The sequence below is a fragment of the Giraffa tippelskirchi genome, chromosome 4, assembly GCF_054371585.1.
Source record: "Giraffa tippelskirchi isolate mGirTip1 chromosome 4, T2T-mGirTip1v1.2.pri, whole genome shotgun sequence".
Lineage (NCBI taxonomy): Eukaryota > Metazoa > Chordata > Mammalia > Artiodactyla > Giraffidae > Giraffa > Giraffa tippelskirchi.
In genome coordinates, this window is record NC_137278.1 from 207,236,767 (window position 1) to 207,249,256 (window position 12,490).

Here is a 12,490-nt window from a genome sequence, read left to right on the forward strand (position 1 = left end):
ATGGCAAACCAAAGTCAGTCCAGAAACAGTCCAGCAGGAGAAAATGACGGGGTGGAGACCCCAGGCAAATGAGGGTGGTGATCTGACTGACCATCACTGCAGTGTCCTCACTGCCTAGACCGGGGCCTGGAATATGGCAGGTGCTCAATAGATAAACAAACAAATGACTGGAACCAACCCCGGGAACCGGGTAACACCATTTACCGAAAAACAAACTTCAGAAGGTGTCCCTGAACATGTTTATTCGGCTGGCTATTGTTTAATCTCAGTTTGTTATGCATTTTGTAAATTTTGACTCTGATTTGTGCCTTGTACTACTCAAAAATTCTGTACAAATGCAACAGTCTACATTTTCTTCCCTTAATAGCTAGGACACTGACCCTGGGGCACTCTGTGTTAAACCGGATCATCTGGGACTTGCTGATGAACCCCAGGAGAAATGTCCCTCAGATGGAGGCATTAGAAACACTTTCTTTTTTCCAGAGGAATTAAAATGCCTTATTTGCCTGGACAAAATGAATTCAACTTCTTTCTTTTTTTGGTTGTTTTGTTTTTAATTTTCTTTTTCCTGAGTTCAAGAAGTTCATAGCTAATAACAAAAGAGAGGCAGACTCACAAATATAGAGAACAAACCAGAGGTTACCAGTGGGGAGAGGCAAGGGGCGACGGGCAAGATGGAGGTGAGGAGAAAAACGGGGTTGTTATGGGATTACGTGAAATCATGTGAGTGAAACTTTTGAAAATTATAAACCACCATAAAATTTAAAGAATCTTTCATTCAATTAAAAACAAACAAAAAAAGAAGCTCACGGCCAAATCTGCAGCCCAACTATATTAACCATTACGAATTATCTGAGTATTCTCTTCTTGACGTGACTTTCCTATTTACCATATTGTATGTATTGTTTCAAGTCCCCTCCAAGCCCAGTGGGATGTGCAGAGCACACACATCTCTGAGAGCGTGAGAGGACTGGCTGAGAAAGCAGGCTCTGTCACCAGGCAGTCCTGGAGCAGAGGTCACATGCCACCATCTATCCGTTTTGCAGCCCCTTAGGTTCTCTACATCCTCACTACCTCATCTGTAAAATGGGAATAATAACTGTACTGCTTCATAGGCAAGAAGCACTGAATTTAAAAAAGGTAATGAGAGGTTCCAAACTGTGCCTCGAACACAGTGAGTGCTCAGTATTAGCCAGGAGGAGCAATGGTAATAGAAACAGTCAAACTGCAGAAAAACAGGTGAAAAGATAACGGTGGTGCCTGAACCAAATCAAACAAAATAGCAGTAAAAGATTGAAACCAAGAGAAAAAAGTAAAAAATGAAGCTCTTTCATACTGGAAGTGTATCATGTTCACATGTTATCTCCATTCACAGAGTTTCCCCAAACATTCCTTCCCTTTATATCTCCTCTTCTAAATGGCGTGGATGTCCTAGACAGCACCGTGTGGAAAGCGAACCAACATTTAACAAGGATCCAATCTGTATAACTGCACAAACCTAGATATGGGGTGGGAGTCGCTCAGTCGTGTTCGACTCTTTGCGACCCCATGGACTATACAGTCCATGGAATTCTCCAGGCCAGAATACTGGAGTGGGTAGCCTTTCCCTTCTCCAGGAGATCTTCCCAACCTAGGAATCAAACCCAGGTCTCCTGCATTGCAGGTGGATTCTTTACCAGCTGAGCTACAGGGGAAGCCAGATCTGGGGTAATTTTAGATAAATACACTTCACAAAAAGGTCAGCTCTCTGTGATATTTAAAGGAAGAAAGTGACTTTAGCTTCTTGCCTCATCACACTTTCTCATCTATATTAAACAGCTTATTTTCCAACCCTGGCAGGGGAAGGAGTCGTCCAAGAAAAACTTCAGTGACTCTCATCCACTAACCTTAAATATTCACTTGATCCCAGTCAAGAGGCTTTACGAAAGCAACTGTCTTGTTAACAGCCAGTGGGCTCCCAGTGGCTTCCTGCTCCAGGTGGGCCCCAGACTCCGGAGCATTCTGCTAGAGCTGGTTCTGTCTCCATGTGCCAGTCAGCTGGAGGGGTCACAGCAAGGACGACGAAGAGACCTCTGCACGGGAGAGGTGGACAGCTGCAAAAAGGTAGGGACACGGAAGACAAAGTGGACAGCAGATTTAACGTCTCAGGTAAGCATTTCTTGACAAATATCTACCTGCCGTGAGCCAGGCCCTAAACTCATGGTGTCGTTCCCATGAGTACAGGTAACTGAAATCAATCCTTGCCCTCCTAAAGCTTACAGTAAGGCTGAGTAGGAGACAAACATGTTCACAGATAATCAAAGGACCCTTGCCTGATTCACTTTCAGTTCCCCAGACTTAGCCAAGTAAATACATCTGTTGAAGACAATGGATAAAAGAGAAGGAACAGCAGTATGTGAAAGTTGAAAAAAAAAATTCTTTTTTTTACAGCATTTCTGTAAGTCCACTCATTTAGGGGCACACACAATTTAAGAAACTTTATTAAAGTACTCCTCTTGATAAGGAAGTAAGTCTTCTTAACGGCCAAGGCATCCTGAAAGGCAAAGATTTTCAGGACAGAAGGAAAAGGAAGTATGGGGTAATTCAGCCAAAGGTCTTAAACAACCGCTGAACATTTCTGAGAGTGTTTCCAAACAGAGTTCTGAGGGAGGCAGGGATCACTCCTGCAGTTTGAGGAAGAGGAATGTTCCAGAAAGCCTTAAGATTCTGACATGAGATAGAAGTGCTCAGTTTGAATTCTGGCTCTGCAACTTCTAGTGATGTGATTCTCGGGGACAACCCCCTTCACCCTGCGGGGTTCAAGTCCTCATCTATAAGGCGAAACTTAAAATATTCGAAAGGCTGCTGTGGGGACAAATGGAAGAAGAAAACATGAGACATTTTGTAAGTCGGAGTGATGTGACCCTCAGAGAGACTGGGAGGCAGATTCACCACCTTCTACGTTGTTTATAGTCGGTCTTTATAGAAATATAAAAAGGACGGGGCTATTCACTGCAGGAGAATATTCACTCTGGGAGATAGTGAAGGATAGGGAAGACTGGCGAGCCGCAGTCCATGGGGTCACAGAGTCAGATGTGACTGAGCGACTGAAAAACAACAACGAATTCACTGCAGGAGCCCCCAGACCCGACAACGGCTCCTGGCACAGTCAGGCGCGCCACATACACACGTGCGTGAAACGAGTAAACGGGTCACCACCGCCCCTTGGCCACAGACAAGGAGGGGATGCGACGTGTCCCGGGGCTATGGCACCCTAGAGCTGTCCTGCCGGGCCCTCCTCAGCTCTCGTCTCCCCCACCCCGGGCTCGTGCGCTCTTGCCGAGGCCGCTCCGCCTTACCCCAGCCCCTTTCTCAATCCTCCGCCTCATGGGGGCCAACTCGGCTCGTGGACCCCAGGGCTCCCTGGCCACAGAGGCCCAGCCCACGCGATGTCTCTAGGACGCTATTGCCCGAGCGACGGCAGCGCTCGCTGATTGGAGAATACGTTTCCCCACCCGGCAAGAAACGGAGCTCCGATTGGCCAGATCGACTAGGAAGTTGGAGCGGAGGGGGCGTGACCAGGCCTGCCCGGTGGCTCCGCCCCCCCGCCCCGCGGGAGGAGCTTCCGCCGGGGGTCGTGTCCTCCGGCGACTGATACCCCGGCCAGAGTTAGGGTGGCGGGCATCGTGGGAGCGCGTTTCTGGTAACCTGGCCGTAGCGCGAGCTGTCGGACGGGTCGCAGAATACCGCTTCGAGCCTCGTGGCCGGGGGAGGGTTGTCTCATCCTGCGAAGCAGACTCCTCACCTGTTAAACCAAGCGTACCCACCCAGAGCCTGGGGTCAGGATGAAGAAAGTCTAATGAAAGTCGCTCAGTCGTGTCCGACTCTTTGCAACCCCACGGACTATGCAGTCCATGGAATTCTCCAGGCCAGAATACTGTCCCTTCGCCAGGGGATCTTCCCAACCCAGGGATCAAACCCAGGTCTCCCGCATTGTAGGCGGATTCTTTACCAGCTGAGCCACAAGGGAAGGCCTCAGGGTGAAGGCAGGAAGGTATCTAAGCCCCGACCACGTCTGCGCCCTTCCTACATGTTAGCACTTAGCGATTCTGATTGTTGCCTCCTGAGTCTAGTTGTGCCCTGCTGGCATCCTCCCGGTGATCTGGGGAAAAGGCAGGACAAGGTTGCCTTACCCAACCTGGTATCCTCAGCACTCACATCCCGGTCTTCCTCCAACCGCCAGTAGACAGGTAAATAAATAGTCATCTGATGAGCCAGTTTTTTACCATGCTCACAGGCTGAGTAGAAACTCAGTAAGTCATGTGGATAATGGTGTGGTGTGGTTTAGTCGCGCCTGTCTGACTCTTAGGACCCCATGGACTGTAGCCCATCAGCCCCTCTGTCCGTGGGATTTCCCATTGGAAATACTGGAGTGGGTTGCCATTCCCTCCTCCAGGGGATCTTCCTGGACCCAGGGATCAAACCTAGGTCTTCTGCATTGCAGGCAGATTCTTGACTGCCTGAGCCACCAGGAAAGCCCAGTAATAGTAGCAATAATGTGGCTGATTCTTTGGAGCACTGCCCTTACCAGGCACCCATCTAAATACTTTACGTGCACTTAATCTTCATTTATCTTCATAACGGCCCTAAGACGTAGGTACTAGGAGTAATTATTCCCGTTTTACAGATAGGACACTAAGGCACAGAGAGGCACAGTGAGTCAGTAGCAAAAGCAGGATTAGAACCCAGGCAGGCTAAGTCCCGGGCTTCCCTGGTGGCTCAGCAGTAAAGAATCTGCCTGCAATGCAAGAGACTCAGGTTTGATCCCTCGGTCAGGAAGTTCCCCTGGAGGAGGGCATGGCAACCCACCCTAGTATTCTTGCCTGGAGAAATCCCATGGACGGAGGAGCCGGCAGGCTACAGTCCATAGGGTTGCACAGAGGCGAACACAACTGAAGCGACTAAGCAGCAGCAGGCTGAGTCCCAGGTCCTGCTATGCATCACCCTGTTCATCACTGTGTTAACTCACAGGTGAGAGAGAATCAATGGCCCCGGAGGCGCAGCCTTACTGAGGAATCCCGGCCACGTGGCTCTGTTAGTTGGTAAGTTACAGGGTGACCTGCCGAGAGCCCCAGAGAAGGTTGTTTTATGATCCCTCTTGTTGAGCTGACTCCCCATCACTGGTTAGCTAGGTTTCCTACTCACCGAGAGAGTCAATTCATGTCTTCTCTCTGCTCAGACCTTCCACACCCTTTAACTCATCACCCTGAGTGAGTGACCTCACCTCAGGTCCCACTGAGAAAACCAGTCCATAAGAAGGGAACGCACATTTGCCTTACAGTCACTTTGGCCCCCATCTCTTCTGCTCTTGTTCCAAAAGAGCCTTTGGAACTTTGGAACCAAAAGGGTGCTTTCCACAGAGGCCACTTCTCTCCCTTGTGTCCTAATGGGGTCATCGCCATTCACCAGCTCTTGGACTGAACTGTTCGGGTCAGCTGTTCTCCAAGGGTGGTCTGGGGACCCCTGAGTGTCCTGAGACCCCCTTCAGAGAGTCCATAATTGTCAAAACTATCTTCATAAGAAGATGTTGTTTGTGTGTTCACTCTCACTTTCTCATAACTGTGCAGTAGGGTTTTCCAGACACTACATGATGGATGACATTGCAACAGACTGAATGAGAACAAACATAGGAGAATCCAGCTGTCTCCTGTTAAGGCAGATATTAAAGAATTCGTAAAAATATAAACGGCCTTTCTTCACTCGTTCTTTTTGTTTTGGAAAATACAGTTGTTTCATAAAGTGTCACTATATGACGGTTTTATTGTTATTTTAAATGAATTGGTAAACAAATGTTTAAACTTTTTATCACTTTTACTGTCTAGTATGATAAATAGTGATAGATATAACTCACAAAAAACAAAAGCTTTGGGGGATCCTCAATACTTTTCAAGAGTGTAGGACTTTCCTGGAAATCCAGTGGTTAAGACTCCATGCTCTGGGCTTCTCTGCTGGCTCAGGGGTAAAGCATTCGCCTGCCAATGCAGGGGACACAGGCTCCATCCCTGATCTGCGACGATCCCACTTGCCATGGAAAAACTAAGCCCGTGCCCCACAACTATTAAGCCTGTGCTCTAGAGCCCGAGAACTGGAACTGTTGAGCCCAAGGGCCATAACTACTGAAGCTCGAACACCCCAGAGCCTAAGCTCTGAAACAAGAGAAGCCACCGCAATGAGAACCCAAGCACCACAACTAGAGAGTAGCCCCCGCTCACCGCAACCAGAGAAAGCCCATGCAGCAGTGACGACCCAGCACAGCCAAAAATAAATAATAAATAAATAAATAAAAATTTAAAACCCCAGGTGGCGCTAGTGGTAAAGAATCTGCCTGCCAGTGCAGGAGACGTAAGAGACTTGGGTTCAATCCCCGGGTCAGGAAGATGCCCTGGAGGAGGGCATGGAAACCCACTCCAGTATTCTTGCCTGGGAAATCCCTTGGACAGAGGAGCCTAGTGGGCTACAGTCGATGGGGTTGCAAAAGAGTTGGGACATGACTGAAACAATCCAGCCCACACGAATGCAGGTTTGATCCCTGGTCAAGATCCCAAATGCCGCATGGCACAGCCGAAATGAAAAAAATATACCTTTCAGTACCACTGAAACCAGTTACATTCCCTGCTCAAGAAATTGCTACAGCCTCGACCTTGCAACCATTGTAAGAATCTACCTCTGAAAACCTTTGATGAAATCTGGAGACGCAAACCATGGAAAGGTGGGTACGTTTACACCTGTGATAATCCAGCAGCCAGCTCATCCCTCAGTGATCCAGAAGAAAGTCGGGGTGGTGAGAGCTATGTGTGCCCTCCAGGTGCTGAATACTCATGGCTACATTTTCACCACAGTTCAGCACCTCTAGGAGACCAGGCTCTGAGATCAAGGCTGTAATCATCTCATGGTTAATCAACAGCGATGTTATAAGTGGAAGTTATGCTTTCATGTAGAGTAATAAGTAGCAGGAACTGATTGACCCCTCAGAAGTTAAGTGCTGTTTTCCACCTCGTCTGTTAATAAAGGACGCACGAGCTGGCGCGTGCCACGAATGCATGGTCCATCTAAAGGGAAGCGGAGGACGTCCCTGGGAAGCCTACTTGAGATTTCTCTGGCGGTTGTGCTTTTGGTGGACTCACAGAATGGAGACTCTCCTGAGCTGTCCTTAGGCGAAGATAAAATTAAATGAAAAGAAATGAGGTACAGGCGTCTCTTTTGGAAGAACCACCGTGGTTATTTTTTTCTTTGCTAAAATAGGTGCTTCCTCTCCGGGCGGGATATGTACCTTGACAGATGACGCAGCTGCTCATTTTAGTTCAATCAGCCAGAAACTAAATTGCACATTTTAAACATTGTCGCTACAAATAATTGATTATCGGCTGTGAACAGGGGACCATTTTAGGATCAGCTGTGGAGAGATGGGTAGCAGCTCCTGGGCTTCTTTCCCCTGTTGTGCGCCAGTAGACAGGACGCCTTTCATCTCCCTTGACAGTTACTGCCTGTCTCTGTTCGCGAAGACAGGAATCAAAATCCACTTATCTCACCCCTGAACAAGATTCCATGGTGTGGAATACCAGCGTTTAGAATTTTAATGAATTCTGCCCTCCGAACGTCTTATCGCAGCAATCTGAGGGGAACGGCCCACCCTCCGGAACAAAGAAGCAGTTAGAAAATAACAATTTCATGTTTCATACACCTGGGCAACTAGCAAACCCCTGACAATCACAAGCAATTCTCTCTGCCGAGAGCCAGGATCTCGCGACAGCTTGCAATTAGTGCTGTTTAGCATTTAATTTGCCTTTAGTTAGGTAACAAGCATTTATTGATTACCTGATAGGAATGGAGCGCTGTGCTAAACAGGATGGGGACAGAGTGATGAACGAGGCACAGTCTCTACTTATAGTCTCCTTGGGGCTGAAAACACATACTTAGGAAAGGAAACTTGAAAACAGGAACAAAATGTTTTCTTAACAAATGTAAACCAATATCCCATTATAGAGAGTTATTACTCTTTGAGAATTCAAGGCACACTCCTGGCACACTCCATTCTAAGGAGAAATGTACTTGCTGCCACTGCTTGTCTCATGGCGAAAGTGGGGACACCCGAGTCACTCTCTGGACTAAGGAAGGTTCTGGCCTTTTCTGCTGCAGAGTCCCAAGTGTGGTAGGGACCCAGGAGAGAGAGAGCCACCAGCCCCTGACAATCTGTCTGCCACAATCTGCAACCCCTCACATCTTTGGTAAAAGTGGAAGCCTGAGTACCCACAGGATGGCAGCATCAGAGAGCTAAGTTAATTCATGATGACCTCCTGGAGACTGTTTTGATGCCAGCTTGTGGCAGGTGGTGGACATGAATTGGCAGCACTTAGAAATAGCAGGGAGGGCTTTCCAAGAGGGCAAAGCAGTCCAGCCGAGTTGAGAAAGAGTTTGTGAGGGGCGTAGGAGTGATCTGTGTGGCCAGACCAGAGAGCAGCAAGGCAGTGAGTCACAGATGACGTGCTTGCAAAGTCCGAGGCTGTTGAGACGACCAGGGCAGGCTGAATTCAGTGGCCAGTCAGGATGCTCCGGACATCAACATGTCACTGTCTTTTCTGAGCTAACTTCTCGGCACCAAGGAGAATGAGAGAGACATGGTTGATTATCAAGAAGCAGGCAGTCACTGGGTTCGGAGTCTGTTAGGAGGAGCGCGGCAGTGGTCCCCACCCCTGGGAGGAGGTGCAGTGGGAGACGCCAGGGGTTTCTTGGAGTAGGCCGCACCCAAGCTGAGCTTCAAGCTTAAGTCAGTGTCATCTGGGTGGAGTCCAGGCAGAGGGAACAGGCTGAGTTGGGCACAAGGGACCAAACAGCCAGAGGTTCTTGGGCAGACTGAGATGGGCACCAAGGTACCAGCTGCATTTGAGTAAAAAAAAAAAAAATTTTTTTTCTGGAAATCACATGTACCGTGGACTATGAAGGGGAGAAATAAGAGACGAGAAAAATAGGGTGGGGGGAAATTTTTAACCAAATCACTTAAATATTTTGAGGATGCAAAAGACTGGAGAACAGAGTCTTATTGGCTTTGGGAGTTTTACCTTCTGCAGAGATGGCCTTGCTCGCGATATTTTAAGACTTCTGTTCCCAGCTGGTGCCCAACACCACGGATACATGTAAAGATGACAACTCTCAAGAGGGAAAATGCATTTTCTGGTTGATTTTTTTTTTCATATTTTAAACACATTTAGCATTCTCTGGTTTTCAAAGAAGGCTTTTAATAGAGCACAGATTCCTTCCGTCAATGGTGAGGGGGACAGATTTAAAGACTGCAGCTCAGACATCCAGTGCCAACTAGCTTACAGGGATCCAAGTGTGAGAATCAGACTGTCATTTGATGTGTAGACTTGGCAAAGACTCAGCACGCCTTGGAGAAGGCGGTGGTGGGCCCAAGCTGTGTGCCAGGTGCTCCCATAACCAATCCTCTTTGCCCTCGCCGGCAAAGTCCATCCCTGGCTAAAAACGTCACGATCTCCCCCATGGATCAGCTCCTCTGGGGCTGGGTGGATAGACAGTTTGACCACTCACAGCATGCTTGGACAGGGTAGGATTTCAAAACACCTGAAATGAGACCTCCCCGTTATAAGATGAAAAGGAGCCGTCCCCTCGGTCCCACCACCAGTGGTGGCAGAGTGGGTTAGAGCCGAATGCCTGCCTCATTGTAGTGCGTCCTGTTTCTTCCCACCGGGCATGCCTGTCTCTGGCGCCTGCCCTGCTCACATCCCACGTTTGCAGACCAGCTCTCACCCTGTCTCTTCCATTCAGCCATCTCCCTGCCATCACTGAGGTCGCGTCTCCTTGCTCGGCATCGGCATCGGAGGGCTGGCTCTCTGCACCACTCCTTCTGTTCCCGACCGGGGAGGAGGCAGGGCACCAGCCTAGGTCTTACTTAGGAAGTTATGGCCCCCGAGGGCAGGACCAGGAGCAGTGCGTAGAAGGGGCAGGGCAGATGGTGTTCAGAAAAAATGAAACCCACTCCAACAGTGCAAGATGCCTCTCAGCAAATATCAAGTGCTAATTATATTCCATATTCTGACCTAGGAAAATCCAGCCCAGTCCTGCTTTCAGGGCGTCGCTGTCCACATGGGGAGACAGTGCAGAGTAGTAGGCGGGGGCGGGATGAGAGGAAGGCAGGGAACACCTGGGAGCAGAGGGGAGACGCTCACCAGGTCAGGCAGGGCTGGGCATCTCAGGAAGGCCAGAGAGGAGGGAGGCTGAGAGGTGAGGGTCTGCTTAAGTGGCCGGAGAGGACCACCAGCAATGGAATGACCATCCCAGAAGGTGGTGAGCCTGTGGGGACTGGACGTCCAGGGATGTCAGAGGGCATTCCTCGCTGGAGGAGTCTGGACTGCCTGGCCGACGTGCCACCCCAGTCTGAAAGTGCTTGTTCAACAGTGAGGGGGGGAAGGTGATGCCTTGTGGGCAGGGCTGGGACCAGCCTCTATGGGAGGACGGGATCCACAGGGCAGAGTTCTCCGGGACACCCAAGGACCCCCTCCACCATTGCAGACAGCAGCCACCCAGCTCAGAAAGGCGACAAAGCTGTCCCACACGTGGGGCCTCCCAGAGACTGTGCACCCCCCTGCATGCACAGGCTTGGGGGGGCGGTCTCCCTGTGGACTGAGGATGTCAGCCGTCACCTGTGACTTGGCCACTAGGGGGCGCTCACCAGCAAGGCCAGGCACAGACCAGCGATTCTGTGAATTACGTTTGTGTTTTCAAAGCCACTTAAAATCCTGTGACCATCCCATGAAGTTAGCATGTGCAGACTGTATATAAATTGTGACACTGGATTGGAGAATTTAAGTGGCTCACCTGCTCAGGTGAGATGGCCTTCTTGGGCATTTCAGATGAAGGGATTGGGTGCGTGGGGTGGGGGTGGGGGTGGGTGTTGATGAGCCCTGGATGGCCGGGTCAGAGCCTGGAGGGCACCAGGACAGGCCCAGCTGGTGGGGGGCTGTGGCTGAATCCAGCTGCTTGGGAGTTAAGCCTGTGCAGGTCCCCCAGGTGCCTTTTGGAATCTTTTTAGTCTGCGAAGTCAAAAGGCCAGGCAACCCGGGACTTCCCTGGAGACGGGGACATGCAGAAACCCCGTGGTGGGATCCGTAAGGTCAGCGCACTGCCCAGGCCTCTCTGGCCCTGTCCATCTGTCCAGATGTTCCTCACCTCAGTCCCTCAAACCCCACCCACCCCCAGGGGCTACTACCCCCCGGGTCACTCTGCTCTCCAGCCTGGCTTCACTGGTAGGATCCGCGGCACCTTTGGCCTCGAGTCATTTTGCCCTTGACTTTGCTCCAAGTGCAAGAGGCAGCAACTGTGCCCAGCACACGACGCCCTAGAGCACGAAGAGCCAGGGGCTGGGGCAGAAGTTACCTCGGGGATGTTCGAACACGGCCGACCACCCACCTCGTTCTGTGGACCTGGTGAACCACAAGGCCGGTACTTGCCCCTCACCCTCTCTACCTGCAGCAGGGTCGGCGGGGGGGGCACCCCGGGTAGCATCCCTTCAGTTAAGCCTTCTTGAGCCTTCATTTCTTCTTACAAAATCTAACTCTCATGACCCATGAGGCTGTCTGGGAACTGGCTCCTGACCGTGCCAGCTGCCAGCCTCTGAGCACTGCCCAGCACATGCCCCCTCCCTCAGGCGGCCCAGGCCGCAGGTCCCTCGCCTCCCTCTGGTCTCCACTCAGGGGGCCTCTCCTCCTTGGCCTTCGGGAGCACACGGGTCCCCAGCAGCCCACTTGGGCCTGAACGTGCCCCAGGTTTTATGACATCACTTCCCCACCAGAGCAGGCACGCCACACAGGCTGGGGACCCTAGTGCCGCCAGCAGCGCCCGCGGCCGTCAGAAGTGTGTCCTGAGTGGACCCAGGGACTGTGGTGAGACATCCGCCGGGCAGGGCCTGGGGGGTTGTTCACTGAAGGCGGCCCCGCCCTGCCTCTCAGCTCAGCGGCTCCACCTCTACTATAACCTGCCTGATTTCAGGTGATCTGGAGGTGATTTAGGAGCAGACCCCCCCCCAGAACATAGCAGACTGGATGTGGGCCCAAGGGGGGTCTAGGTCATCCCAGACACCAAAATAAATTCTGGGACTTCACCTGAGACCTAAAGAACTAGTTCATTTGAAAATCAGCATGACTTTTCGAAGACCCCAGGCTTTTTACCCAATAAGAAATCGTCCTGGACCTCCCTCCCACAGGGCCTCAGTTAGATGGGCTCTGGAATTCACGGGGGCAAAGGAGTCAGCAGGTCGGTCTCCACACCACCGTCTGCCTTGTTGAAAGGGGCCTTCCCAGACGGAGGCCGAAAGCCCTGGACCCCACGTGCGGCCAAACCTCTTCCCGCTTGTCTCCCTCTCCCCCACCCTCTCTCTCAATCAGCTTCAGAGAGACACAAAAGGTGGCGGAACCAAGAGCCAGGGAGAGTCAGCCCTTGG

General features: G+C 50.9%; 1 protein-coding gene across 30 annotated transcripts in view; it reads right to left on the reverse strand.

Annotated features, from left to right (window-relative positions):
- Positions 1-3,410, reverse strand: part of EFCAB6 (EF-hand calcium binding domain 6) — a 241,057-nt gene extending 237,647 nt beyond the window's left edge. For all 30 annotated transcript variants that reach the window (XR_014081614.1, XR_014081615.1, XR_014081611.1 and 27 more), the window contains exons 1-2: positions 3,339-3,410; positions 1,887-2,093 (exon numbers count right to left, since the gene is read on the reverse strand). The gene's annotated coding sequence lies outside the window, so the exon portion shown is untranslated. The remainder of the gene's footprint in view (positions 1-1,886; positions 2,094-3,338) is intronic.
- Positions 3,411-12,490: the final 9,080 nt, after the last annotated feature.